Consider the following 14,753-nt stretch of genomic DNA (forward strand, 5'->3'; position numbering starts at 1 on the left):
TTTTTTTCCTGCTCTGGTTATGTTACAATGTTCCTCAGAATTATGCTTGGCATTCATTTGTGACGATCTAAGAGAGGCCATTAGACCGCCTCTGGACTTGGAGACAGAGACTCTCCCTCAACCCAAATAAAGGGCACTTTCTTAGTGGAACTGGATTGTTTTCCGTCCTAATTAGCTTCTAGCCTGGAGCGACACAGGTTACAAATCCCCTTTCTAGCAATTTCTTCACAACTTCCTGTCCAGTGGCTTTTTCTCTGCCCTTTCTCCTCAGTTGGAAAAAAAATTAAAATTGAGTTTGAAAAAGAACAAAAATCTCCTCAGATCCTAACAGGCTCTCTGTTCTTTATGTATTGACATCTTTCATAGAACTATTTATGTCTGCTTATTGCATTTGAAAAAGTGACAATATGTTTACAGTCGTGGGACTGTCTCCCTGGGATGAAATGTGCACGTCTTTGATTAAATCAGCGCTCCTAATCATAAGGGGGCTGGAGGTTTGAATATGTCCTCACCTCCGGGGATGGACGTTAACAGGAGGCCTGGACTGCTCCCTGGCTACTCCCTCCTCAAATCAGTGCTCCTCTCTGCCTTTCCTCCCATTTTCTGTAGGCTAGTGCAGAACAAATGGGAAAGACCCCGGACAGCCCAGGCAAACAGGCTCCTCTATCTTCCAACTCCTCTGCAGTGAAATCCCTCTCTCATCAGACTCAGTATGTGTCTATCTCAGTATGTGAAATAGACCAAAAAACAGTTTAGTGGGATAGGAAGATTCTCCACCTAACCTCTTCCGTTGGCCCTAGTCTAGATTGTGGGGAACTCGGTGGTTAGAAAGACGGGACAAAGCATAGTGGAGTTATTATTAAATACCTACTGTTTATCCAGTGCCTTAGCACACACTACATGGGTTATCTCACTTAACTCATGACAACTCCTGTAGCTACAATTATTCACCATCACTTTGTGGTCTGGGTAGAGGCTCAGAGAGATGGAGTAACTTGACTCAAGGCACACAGCTGGAAAAGCAAGATCTTGGGATGGATCCCTCCAGAGGTGAGTTGGTTTCACAGGCAAGAAAGCAGTAACTCCGTACCCACAGGTGACTATCCCCACCTCCCGTCACCTCCAGCTGTCCACACCTGTGAGCTCACAAATGTCGGTCAGCGCTCATAGGATAGAAGGAGTGGGGATGGCCCTGCCAAACCTATCACATCACCATTGGAACAACAACTGAGTGCACGGCTTCCTGACAGTGGTCCATGCGTTGCTCCGCCAGCTGTCTGAGTTCGCTTCTGGCTGTTGCCCAGGAGCATGCATGAGTGGAAAATGATGGAAAAACAGATGCTGTTTTTCTCCCTTGCCTAAGTGCAGATCTGGGCCCAGAGCCCCTTTTCACTCCGTGTCCCTGTCCTCTTCCTGGACATAGACAGAGCCAGGCTCCCTCTTCCCATCCAGCCAGGCAGAGCGACAGACCCTGGACACACCCAGATCGGGGAGCTCCACTCTCCGGTGGCCCAGGAACCTAACCGGGACATCTGGAATTCAAAGACACATTTCTTATGGCTTCATCAATCTCTTTTTCTTTCCTATGGAAGCACTGGACAGTGAGATTTGAAGGATAAAATGAGATTTTTATCTTTTAAGAGAGGAGTTCCTTTGGCTAGTAGAGCAAAGGAGCCCTCTTGTTTTGGGATGCAGGGGAAGGAAGAGAACCCCGGATGGAGTGTCAGCACCTTGTGGTTCAGCCTGTCCTTGCCTCTCGTTGACCTGTGACTTTGGGCCAACCCTTATTATCCTTCTCAGATTCTGTACCAGTCAAGCGAGGGCACTGAACTAGATGATCCCTAAAGTCCCTGACAGCGCAAATGACTCCATGAGCTTTTATTTTGTCTTCTATTTTCTCATGAGATCATGGTCAGCCCCTCTCCACTTAGTTCCAGATTCACAGAGAGGAGTTCTAAGCCCTCCCCACCAGGGAAGGGAGAGCAGTGAGAAAATGGATGAGAGAACAGTTGTTGGCTTAAACTCAGCAAGACCAGCCAACATCTGTGTTGGATATAAGGGTCTTTGGTTGCTTTTTTACCCTTAAAATCCCAGCCTTTTTCTCATTCAGACAGAGGACTTGGTTAACAGACTCTGTGCCGGAGAGAAATAGAATCATGATGATTGGTAGGTTCTTTCCTTAGCAGAGTGTTAGAATTCATTCAAATGAGTGTTATAAAGTGATACCATGATCTACTTGCTGGCACATATAGTCAGTCTCTCTTGTGGATAAGGCTACCATTGATAAGGGCACAAAGCCAACAATTGCCCCAAATCTAGTTCGGTCAAACAAACAAGCATAACCAACAGAAAACAACTTCCGGTCTGTATATACTCACCAAGCTCTGTTCAGTTGCCCTTGCCAATATTTTAAATGTGATGGCTGACATCCAATAGAAAGAACCCTCCCCAAAGGCCAAGTAATGTCATGGATGCTCCATGATGGATGGTTTCTGTTTTGTTACCACTGCATCTCCAGTATTTAGTGTTTGGCACATATTAAGCCTTCTGTACATAATTGTTGAATGAATGGATACATATAACACTTACTTTGCGGGAATAATTTCAAGGGAGAAAATGATCAGAATGTGCATGCGTTTGCACTTGTACACCATCCTCCCTGTCACTGAAAACTTTTTAGAATAAGATCACTGGCCAAGAGAAGCATGACATTCCTTTAGTAGAAAACGCAGAGCTCACTGTAGCCAGGGACCTGACGGGCAAATGTGCCAGGGAGGCCATCCATCAGTGGTACTTCATTTTTCTGGCCTCCATCCATTCTTCTCCTTCCAAATTCTGCATCGGGTCTCATTCTCAGCCTGTTTCAGGGGTCTGCCTGGGTACTTCTTGCTTGCATCCTTTCTCTTACTGCAAATGATTTAAAATAATTAATAGGGACCTTTAGGTCTTTGTCCAAATGGAGAAAATTGTCACCATGACTTTTTGAAACAGGATCTGACACAGATTTTAACTTAAGCTGCTTCTGCCTTGGCGCAGAAAGCACAGTCATTAGAGTGATCGGCTGCGATTCCATAGGCCAGTCTGCATGTGTACAGCCCACTCTGCCATTCACAAAGCTCGGTCAAGGAGCGGCCCATAGTTCTTTTGTGTTTTCCTGTCAGGGCTGGCCATTTCAATGGCATGCTTGTTTGCTTGTGTGTTTGTTTTCTTAAAGATTTTTAGTCCCTCACTTTACCACATCTGTCAGCTTTCTCTGGGCTTCTATTTGGAGCTTTTCTCTTCCTGGCTTTTATTCTAACATCCATTCTTTGTTTTGAGGGAGGGGACAGTGGAATACATTTTAGCAAGCTCATCTCTGTTTGTAAACTTGTACAGTTCATGGACTCAACAACCTATGTTCACTAATAATTACTGGATCCTTTTAAAAGGAGTATCTATGATGGATGGCAAAATGAAGACTTAAAGTATATTCATGGAACCTAAACCGTTTGATCAGAAAGCATTTGAAGTACTATATGTATTAGAGTGTATCATCAATAATAATAATAATAATAATAATAATAATAATAAAAGGGTAGTATGCTAATTAGACCGGACATCTTCCAGACATCTTCTGGACATCATTCTGGACGTCCTTCTTGATGAAGCCTGGCCAGAGGGAGGGCAGCCCGGGTCCCGGGTGCCGGAAGGAAGCCGGTGCCGGCAGCTGGGGGAAGGAAGGCCTACTCTTACACGAATTTTCATGTATCGGGCCTCTAGTATATATAATCAGCTGTAATAACAATATTTTGCTATTTTTTGATTGAATGAATAGTTATTGACCATCGAATCTGGGCCTAGCCATGTAATGCTTATCACAGGAGCATCTAATCTAGAACATAACAACAATAAGAATTAGCATTTGTTGTATCCTGCAGTAAGTGCGTCTCATCCATTATCTCATGTACAACTCAATTTGGTAGATGGATTTCCAAATAGGCTTCCCATTTTATTGATGAGAAAACGTAGAGACATCAGGAAGTTTGCCTAAGATCACACAAGCCTTAACTGGTGGAACCAAAATTCCAACTGACTCAGAGCCCACATTTTTAACTCCACTATATGGTGCTACCTTAAATTCTAACTTCTCTTATCTTCTCCCACCTCCGGGGTCAGGAGATGTTGGTTCAAACAGGACTTCACTTACTGCAAGTCCAGGGTTAAGTCCTTCTCTGTCCCTATTTTCCCTGAGGCATGAGTGAGGAGTTCTGGCTATGGGAGTCACAAAGGACAGCCAGGGGGTGCCCTCCTCTGCATGGGGTTCCACACAGGAGCACTGGCTGGTGCTGGAAGCTCTTCAGCCTTCCCATGAGGAACAGCCTAGCTTCTGGGCAGCTCCACACTGTTGCATTACCCAGTCAACTTGCCAGGGATGTGCCCCCACTCTCAGCACTGAAAGCTCTTTTGCTTGAATTGGCAAAATTACCAATGAGGGATTCTTCTTAACATGGATTTGAATGCCACTTTCACATCCCACACCCCATGCTGCACTCCTCAGCTTATTTTTTAAAAATATATTCTTATTGATTTCAGAGAGGAAAAGAGGGAGGGAGAGAGGCATAGAAATATCAATGATGAGAGAGAGAGAATCACTGATAGGCTGCCTCCTGCACAGCCCTTACTGGGGATCGAGCCCGCAACCTGGGCAGGTGCCCTGACTGGGAATTGAACTGTGACTTCCTGGTTAATAGGTCGATGCTCAACCACTGAGCCACGCCAGTTGGGCCTCCCCAGCTTCTTGGTAAATCCTAAGCAAGATTCCATGGAGGTTTAGACTTAACCTGGCTCTGTGAAATTCATCGTCAGAGCCTCCCTGGCTCTGTGAAATTCATCGTCAGAGCCTCCTTAGAGATGATTTTAATTCAGCTTTCCCTTTCAGATGATTTTTCTGGTATCTGGTTTACTGTAGGGCACTGAGATTTTACAATTGAGTAGAAAAAAACTTTTTTCAATTACAAAAAAAAGTATGAGTAGTTATAGAAATATGTACAAAAAACCCCACAAGAAAACAAAATGAGGACAATAAAAATAAGCTAACGTGAAATGAATCAGAGCTAGACATTGTAAACTTTATGAACATACCCATCTAGGATTTTTTCTTATGACTATACATGTCATTTATTAAAATGGTACCATATATTATTCATGCTGTTTTACATCCTGCTTTTCATTCCACAATATGTTATGACATTTTTCTGTGTTTTAAATAGTCTCCCTTAACATAATTTTAAATACCTACATATTATCCCTGTGCTTGGGGATCTGGTTAAATTAATCCCATTTTGTTTAGTTTTTGTTGTTGTTGTTGTTGTTTTGGTGGTGGTTTCCAAGGTCTTGGCATTAACAACAACAATGAAATGCTGGATTCATTTTCAGATGCTGTTCTTTAGTTGAAGTTAAATTCAAAGCTACCCGGGGATGAGAGGTTGAATAACTTGCCCAAAGTTGCTCAGCTCATGGGTATCAGACTATAGATCTGAAGCCCAGTATCTTAGGCTTAGTCTTATCCTCTTGTTATCGCTCGATTGCTTCAGCAGTTGTGCCATTTTCCAAGGAAATCTGTGTTCCCTCTCAAATGAGCATATTTGTTTCCTCGCCACCACCCATGCTTGCCTCCCCGTCCTGTTGAGGCTGTTGATGTTGTAGAGGTACACAGCGTCTTAGGACCTGAAGCTACACAGCTGGAAGGAAAACATGCCCAGTCCTTTCCCCCGTCTCCCTAATGGCTTAACCTATACGCTGGGAAGCTGGTTTTAATTTGACATTTACTGTGTGTGTGTTTGTTTTTAACCCCACCCCTTAATTCTTTCAAGGTGACCTTTGTTTGAAATCATACACCCTTGCCCCTCAAGGCCAATCGGTGCCCCAAAGCCTGATGAGATTACTTTGTTTGGGGATATTGATAAACTCAGAGTGGGGTTTCTGGCTTATCCAACTAAATTGCTTTAAATTATGGCCTTGGAGTCAGGGCTTTAAACAACTTAGAAGGTTTGAAAGCCATTGAATAGAATCCTCTGCTTCCAGAGGCTTCATCCTGAGTTTATTCCACAAAGAAGGTATGTTTTCGTTTTGTTTAGTTTTGTTTCAATTACTTCATTGCCTGCTCTTTCTCAGACCCCTTTTTGCTGGGAAAAATTGTGGGAAACGCTTAGCCTTGCTCGGTTAAGGGCAGGAAGAGAAATAAGGAATCCGTTATTCTAAACCCTCTCATTTTAATGATTAAGAAAATATGGGCCAAAGAGGGAAAATAATTTGCCAAAGGTCACACAGCAAAATAGTTCTATTTTAAAAAAAGGGGGAAAAATGAAACAAAAAAACAACAACAAAGCTTAGGATTCATTTCTCTTGCTTTGATTCAGTGCTTTTCTTACACTCTTTTTGATGGGGATGGGGAATGTGAGAGGCTGTTGTGTGAGGGGCTGTTGTGATCTGAATTTATCCCCTCAAAATTCATGTGTTGAAGTCTTAATCCCTAGTATCTCAGAATGCGACTGCGTTGGAGATAGGGTCTTTAAAGAGGTAATTAAGTTAAATGAGGTCATCGGGGTGGGCCCTGATCCAGTAGGACTGGTGTCCTTATGAGGAGAGGTTAGCACACAGGCACACACAGGACAAGACCCTGTGAAGACGGAAAGGAGAAGAGGGCAGTTTATAAGTCAAGGAGAGAGGCCTCAGAAGAAACCAGCTGTCCACACACACCTTGATCTTGGCCTTCTAGCCTCCAGAATTGCGAGAAAAGAAATTTCTGGTGTTTACATTTAAGGCACTCAGCCTTTGATACTTCCTATGGCAGCCCTCGCAAACTAATACAGGGGGAAGTTAAGAACAAAGACATATAAAAACTCACAACTTCAGCCCAGACAGGTGGTTCAGTTGGTTGGAGCATCATCCCATACATCAAAGGGTTTGATCCCAGGTTAGGGCGAGTATGGGAGGCAACCAATCTGCCTTCCTCTCTATAAAATCCTTGGGTGAGAATAAACAAAAACAGCCTGGCCTGTGTTGCTCAGTGGTTGAGCATCGACCTATGAACCAGGAGGTCATGGTTCGATTCCCAGTTGGGGCACATGCCCAGGTTGCAGACTCGATCCCCAGTAAGGGGCATGCAGGAGGCAGCCAGTCAATGATTCTCTCTCATCATTGATGTTTCTATCTCTGTCTCCCTCTCCCTTCCTCTCTGAAAATAATAAAAATTATTAAGAAACACAAAACTAACATCAAAGGTGGGAAGTTCTCAACGAACAGGAAAGGGAAACCCAGATAATTAGTATTTATAAGGAATTATGCCATACCAGAGCCCATGCTAACTGATTTTCAGGCATGATTTTATATATGGCGTCTCATTCCATCCATATAACATGCCTGGGTTATAGTTATCAGACTCACTTTACAGATGCAGAAACTGAGGCTCAGAAAGTTACATGGTTATTAACTAACTGGTGGAATTAGCTCCAAATTCACCCCATTGACTGACTTTAAAATGTTCACTTAGAACACTCCGCTCCTTCCCAATGAGGAAGTTAATCCAAGCTGTTTAGTAAACATCGCTATTAAGTTTTTTAAAGTGAATAATTTTTTCTTATTGTTAACTTTAAAAAATGACCTGTAATCCGCTTACTTGATTGGACAGGAAATTTTGGGTCCCTGCTGTTAGAATGAAAACAGGGATTGGGGAAACTTAAAAAGATAACCAAAGTATTTGAGTTTCACAACTAAGTCTTCCCAGTGGCTTACACCTTTGCATGTTAGAACAGACAGCTACACATAATAAAGAATTAATGTTGGTAGTGATGGACCCTAGGCCCCAAAGACATCTAACCCATCAAAGGAGTATCTGTTACCAGCATTGGGTCATATTTGCTAAAGCAGGAAACCAGATCCATACATCTGTAATATGAGCAGATGTGGAAACTGTCTATGCCAGAATTTTACAGTGACATCTTTTAGAAGTCTTTTTAAGAATAAGACCTGAGAAATATGCAATTTACCAAAGAAACAAATTCCAATGAACTTGAGCTGCTGGTAAACCCAGTTATGATAGGAGAAATATGGGCTGCTTTAAATATTGAATGTAGATGGCTCTCTCACAACTGTGTCCTCCCTGGTTCAAAGTTGTGTGGTCTGTCAATGCTTAAATGTATAGGTTTAAATGCACTTGGACTTTATTAGTAAGAAGACACAATCAAGTTAAGAGTTCATTGGGCTTTGTTTTCAGCATACCCTGGGGTTAAGCCCCAGTTAAGCCAGTCTTAGACTAGCTGTGCAATTTTGTTGCCTCTACCTTTAGACTAGAATATTAATTCAACCACTTCCCACCATTTTCATCACCCTAGCTCAAGCCTTTGTCATCTGATTGCAAGGCCCCCCTAATTAAATCACCCCATGTGATCCTTTAAAAATATAAATCAGATCCAATCACACCTCTGCTAATACATCTATTGCGCTTGGAATGGCTCTCAGGGTTCCATGTGGGCTGGCTCTGACTCCATCTCCGGACTCCAATCCTGCCACTGCCCCTCAGTGACTTGGCAGCAGCTATCCTCCCCTCTCACTGCCCCTTGGACCTATATGTCCATCTCCAGCTCAGAGCTTCTGTACTGGCCGCTCCCGCTAACTGGGGAACAGTTCATTACTTGACTTCTCCTTCAGATCATTCAGAGCTCTGTCCAGTGGACAGCTTCTCAGACATGCCTTTGAAACCTCATTAGAGGCAGACCCAGATTCTCTTTCAAGCCTCCATCATCCCCTTACCCTCTTTCTGAATTTCACTTGAGACTGTTGAAATTACACTCATTTCCTAGCTTATGTGTTCTTTGCCCTTTCAACCATACAGTACAATGGCAGGGAATTTCTTTTGCTCATTGTTGTATTCCTACCCCTGTGAATAGGAGGCATTTACAATCATTAAAGGAAGGAATGAATGGATAGATAGATAGATAGATAGATAGATAGATAGATAGATAAAGGAATGAAAGGCACACTACTCCTTTATTGTAAACTAACATGGTTTCTTTGGGTTAAGTGGATTGGGGAGGATGGTGTCAAGGAAACAGTATTATCAGAAGCTACGATACTGCTCCCTGGTGATAGGGACCAGGTCTGTGTTGTTCTTCACTCTATCGCCAAGGCCTAGCTCGGGCCAACCTTGAACGAATGGAGTGATGAATGAAAGATGAAAAGACTTGGGATAACAGGGACAAAAGTGATAAAACACATGAACACCGCTGTGTCTGAGATGACTTGGAGGGACTTGCAAGAGTTGTAACTTGTTTGCTGTTTTTTAGACAGTTTAATACATGCCACATCTTGCTTTGATATGCACAGGACAACGGCAGCTGTACACTTTTTGGAACAGTTCTGAGCAGAGAAACAAAAAGAGCACACATTTTGGAACTTTTGCAAAAGGAGGTTATTCTGCTGGTGTTACAATCATACAATGTTAAATGGTGATTATTGGAAAGAGCATAGCTTCATGGCTTTGCAGGTAGGGATGAAGGCTGCAGGCCTCCGGGTGCAGGGCACATAGTCCTGTAATGTCAGTGTGATATTTGCAAATAAAAGCAGTCTTGAGTACATTCCAGGAGGTGCCCGTTGTGTACAGTCTTCGATCTTTGCTGAAGGTGAAGAAACATCTCCCTATAGGAGTAACTGCTGACTCTGATCATTTCTAAGTGGAGTCTCAGTTGTATTTATTTTAAGGGTTCATATCCTTCAAAGCTGGCCTGACCTCTTGAAGTCCTTGTTCTCAGAGCATCTGTAGTTTTCTCTGTCACTATAACTTGGAGAAGTTTGGGGCACAAGAGTAAAATAACCACCTATCTAGCAAATGAAAGTGGAGCTGTGGGTATGCAGGTTTCTAGGCAGATAGAGGGCTGTGACCAAGAGAATCAGTCATCACCATCGTCTGCTTCTTGTGTCAAGAAAGAGCCAGAAAGCCCTGGCCGGTGTTACTAAGTGGTTAGAGCATCGGCCTGTGCACGGAAAGGTCACGGGTTCAATTCCAGGTCAAGGGCACGTACTTGGGTTTTGGCTTTGCTCCCTGGCCCCAGTAGGGGTGTGTGCAGGAGACAACCAATTAATGTGTCTCCCTCACATCGATGTCCCTCTTCTCTCCCCTCCCCTCCGCTTCCCTCCCCTCCCTTCCCCTCCCCTTCTCTCCCCTCCCCTCTCCTTCCCTCTCTTCCCCTCCCCTCCCCTCACCTCCCCTCCCCTCCCCTCCTCTCCCCCCTCTCTCAATGGAAAAAATATCCTCAGATGAGGATTATCAACAACAGAAAGAGCCAGAAAAAAGAGTCATCTCCTTCATTCCCTCTCCTCCCCAAACTCCATCTTAGGAAGTGTGTCTGGGCTCTTAGAGGAAGGTAGTTAAAGCATATGTAAAAACTAAAAAGAAATGCAAAGCCAAGTTACTTTGGGGGGATGGAGGAGAGAGAGTGGGTAGGCATCCAGGTGAATCTTAGAAGATTTGGGTCCAATTTTTTTTTTTTTTTTGCATGTGAAAATTTATTACTATGTTTTTGCCACCAGAACTTAGGATCTTGGCCTTTCCTCCTCTCCTTTGTCTAAGGCCAAAAAGAGAGACATCGGCTACTTAAAGGAGTATCTATGAGATACTCCTTCCTCCCGGAAGAGAGCAAGCAGATTGTGCTTCTACTTTGACAGCCTTAAAGCAGACTCCAGGAATGTCACCAACAGCATGACCTTTGTGACCAAATTTAGCAACCAGAACTTCATCATTTGCCTCAATAAAACTCGAACAACCGTCACTGGGTACAAAGGCTGTGATTTTTGGGGGGAGGCGATTCGTGATCAGCCGGATGCTGACATACTTCCTGATGGGAGAATTTGGCTGTTTGGCTTCAACCCCCTACTTTTTCCCTTTGCATGGGAGGCGCCTCAAAAAGCGTTGGCCTTCAGGGCTGTGCCCAAATGGGCCTTTCTGTACTGTTAATCATGCCACTTCGGACCTCGTCAGTGGCTCTGGAGCTTCCTGGCAGCACAGAGACCGAGACACTTGCCCATCCGGCCGGTGTCACGGGCCTGAACAAAAGAAATGTGCAACTATTGATCACTTCCTATGCACCAGAACCTAGGCTTAATACTCACCTCAGGCCTTGGAGGCAGATCAAAGTTTTCTCATTTTGCAGCCAGGACTGTGGCTCCAAAGCCCACTGTTGTCACCATTTCATCAGGCTGCTCTGGCACTTGGGATCGTTAGCTGCAAAGTGAGTGCTGAGGCCTGGATAGACCAGCCCCGTCTCCTGTACAGACCCAGTCTCTGTGATGTCCGGACTCCAGAGCAGAGCAAACTGGGGAACAGTACCTTCCTCCCACATTGTCTCTCCAAGTGCTGTTTCCACCACAGCGTGGTGTGAGTTGCAACATTGCAGCTGTATGTTCTCTTAAATGCACCCACCACGGGACAGTTTTAGGAAGTTGCATAAGCCAGTGGTTTTTGTGCCCATAACCACAATCCCCAGGCAGCCCCCGCCAATTTTAAAAGTATAAGGTCAGACTTGGAGAAGAATCCCCATGGCCACCACAACTAGATGGGGAGTAATTGCCTGTCATTTGAAGGTGCCGCTCACACATTCCAAGCCTGGAGCCCGCGTTTCTCCTCTGGGAATTGCATTTTGGCTGGCTTTCAGATTTAGTGAAAGAGTTTCTTGTTTCTGAGAAGCAGTCGGGTGGGAATTCACTAGACTTCCCTGTCATTCTAAAGGCTCAGTCAAAGCCAGCTGCCAGTCAGAAGTGATCAAAGCGGAGAAACGCTTCTAAAAGAGGGAAGTGGGTACCATGCATTGGCCGGCAGCCCAGAAGGGCTAAGTGCCTTGCTCGGGGTCGCAGAGTTATGACCAGAAACCAGGGCTCTTGACTCCCATTCCAGAGTCCTTCCTTTCTTTCTTTCTTTTTTTTTTTTTAAGGTTTGGTAGAAAGCTTTATTTCCCTGGAATCACACCCCGGGGTTACCAAAGTCCCATTTCCCTTAGTCCAGTCATAGAAGAGGTGTAGCTGGGACTCCAGTAGAGCTAAAATCAGAGCCAGTGTCCAGAATTTCCATTCCATGTTGGAGTCGGGTCCAGTCCAGCATCAGGCTTGCTTAGCTTGTGCTTCCCCACTGCAGTCCATTAGTCCATTTCATGTGGGGTCCGCATGCCTGTGGGCCATACTGGCAAATGCAAAGAAGCAGGAGAAAAAGAGCCCCACAAGCCAAGACTCAAGTGCAACAAGAGCAACAAGAGGGAGGAGCAACAATAGAGAGAACTCCTTTGTTGAGAGATTATGTATTCCCAAATTTTCATGGGCACTTGCAGTGGCCACACCTACTCTTATCCAATTATCTTTGTCAGAGTCCTTTCTTCTACCCTTCGTTGCCTTTCAGTTGATGTAGTCATTTTCAGTGTGACATTAACTCAGGTCCGTCCATGAACACCTGACCATCCTTCCAAATCACAGGCCCCCATTCTAGCTATCTGCTGCATGGCTGTTGGGTTGGCCAGCACGTCTAAAGTAGTATTCATCTTCTCGTGCCGCCACTTTGTTACTCTCCCTCCTGTTCTCCATTTTTATTATTGGGTCCTTCCTGCTGTCCTGACTCAAAACTTCAATTTTTTTTAATGTGTGTGACGTTTTTTGTGTGTTTTTTTTTTTTTCAGAGAGAGGAAGGATGAAGGAGAGAGAGAAACATCAGTGATGAGAGAGAATCATTGATCGGCAGCCTCCTACATGTCCCCTACTGGGGATCTAGCCCACAACCCAGGTGTGTACCCTGATGGGAATCGAACCCGTGACCTCCAGGTTCATAGGTTGACCAGCCAGGCCCAGTCGATTTTGACACATCACTTTCCATTCCCTTTCAGTTGCTAAGTGGATCCCAGCTTTTTCTGCAGTATGCCATGCATTTTCTGACCCATAGTCTTGCTGTCACAGTAGACCATAGCAATCAACTTAGTCTGTTTCCTTTTTATGATTTTCTTTATTAAACCTCTTTGAAAAGTAATAAAATGTCATACACATTGTGCAACTGGTGAAATTATATAAATAAATAAATAGAGGAGAAGGGGGCGGGAATTAAGTTCCGAGTACCTCCTCCCTCTGCTTTCCTTGCTCCTTACCATACCCAGTGTTAATAACTTTTTGGACATCCTTCAAGACCTTTCTCTTGCTCACACAAAAACATAAACATATTTACCTAGAGTATTTTTTTTGTTTGCTTTTGCAAGGACAGAATCATATTTTGCACTTATTTTAGATCTCCAGTTCAAGATGGCTGTTTAACCTGTTTACAAAATAGCTGCGTAATAATCCATAGTGTGGCTGTATTGCAGTTTATGAAATCATGTTCCATGGCTGGATGCTCAGAGCCTGGGCTGGATAGTTCCTGCTTGCCTCTGGATATCCTCTGCACCTTTCTCTGCCCTGCCCCATGCCCTGGACCTGCCTTTGCCCTTGGGTGCCTGGGGGGATTCAGGTCACGTAGTACCACTGGGAGATGGAGAAAGGGTACTTCCCCTGAGTCCCTCCTGCTGGGTCACTGTGGAGCAGCTACATGCCTCCACTGAAGGGCACAGACCGCTCCGCACAACTGCCCTCTTCACTGCCCATAACCAGGCCTGCCCACACCTCCTTCAGGCCTGGGATGGCGATGACTCCCTACTGTTGGTCCTGGGATGCTGCACATCCATTTAATTTTCCTAAACCCTGTCCTCACTTAGTTAAATGATCCCTTTGCTAACCTCTCTGTAGTATTCCATATGTTTGAGTATTCCATATGTTTCCTGGCAACCTAAGTGATAAAGATTCTTTTTCTCCATTTATGCCACTTGCCATTACTTTCTAACTAGTTCCTTTCTTAATCTCCATCTTGGCCATTCTGGTAGCTTAATTTTTCCTTTTACTCTGAGATTGTATTTCACTCATATTCTCAAAATCCTTCCAGAGCTCCCCAGGATTCACAATAAAGGGCAAACTCCCAGCCAGCCATCTCTTGCATCACCTACCCCTCATTCCAGGATCTTAAACATTATGGACCCTGCACAACTCCACAGTCCCCTCCCCACCCCAGACATGCATTTCTCGCATTGGTACAGTTGGTCTCCCAGTGACTGGTTATGTGATGTTGGACCATGAGCTGAACTCCCTGACCTTCCATGTCTTCATCAATTCAATGGGGGTAATAGCAGCACAGAATTTATAGCATTTGATTGAGGGTTAATGGAACAAAATGTACACGCTTCTGAGAGTTTCTGCCACATAAGTTTTTAGTAAGTGCTAGTTAGGAATTATTGTTCCCCCACTCTGCATGTCCTGATCAGTCATTTTCCCAAGACTCAGACCTTCTTTGATATCTACCCAACCAAGGGTCTTTCTCTCAATAGACTTTGCTTTTTAGGGCAGTTTTAGGTTCACAGGAACATTGAGTAGAAGGTTCAGGGAGCTCCCATATACTCTTCCCCACTCCCCCACCCCAGAGTTTCCCGTTATTAACATATTATATTGGCGTGGTACATGTGTTATGATTGATGAACCAATATTGATGCATTATTAACAGCAGTCCATAGTTTTATATTAAAGTTCACTCTCTTTGTTGTAGAGTCCTGTGGGTTTTGACAAATCCATACTGTCATGCATCCTCTGTTAAAGTGTCTTAGGGAATATTTTCACTGCCCTGAAAATCCTCAGTGCTCCAACTGTTCCCCTCACCACCCTTCCCA

General features: G+C 44.3%; 1 protein-coding gene and 1 pseudogene across 3 annotated transcripts in view; one reads left to right on the forward strand and one right to left on the reverse strand.

Moving 5' to 3' along the window:
• Positions 1–14,753, forward strand: part of LOC102441540 (dihydropyrimidinase-related protein 3) — a 105,859-nt gene that overhangs the window by 49,273 nt on the left and 41,833 nt on the right. The gene's annotated exons all lie outside the window — the stretch shown is intronic.
• LOC102441231 lies at positions 10,515–11,061 on the reverse strand (annotated as a pseudogene).

Source organism: Myotis lucifugus, unplaced genomic scaffold (genome assembly GCF_000147115.1).
Source record: "Myotis lucifugus unplaced genomic scaffold, Myoluc2.0 scaffold_202, whole genome shotgun sequence".
Taxonomy (NCBI): Eukaryota; Metazoa; Chordata; class Mammalia; order Chiroptera; family Vespertilionidae; genus Myotis; species Myotis lucifugus.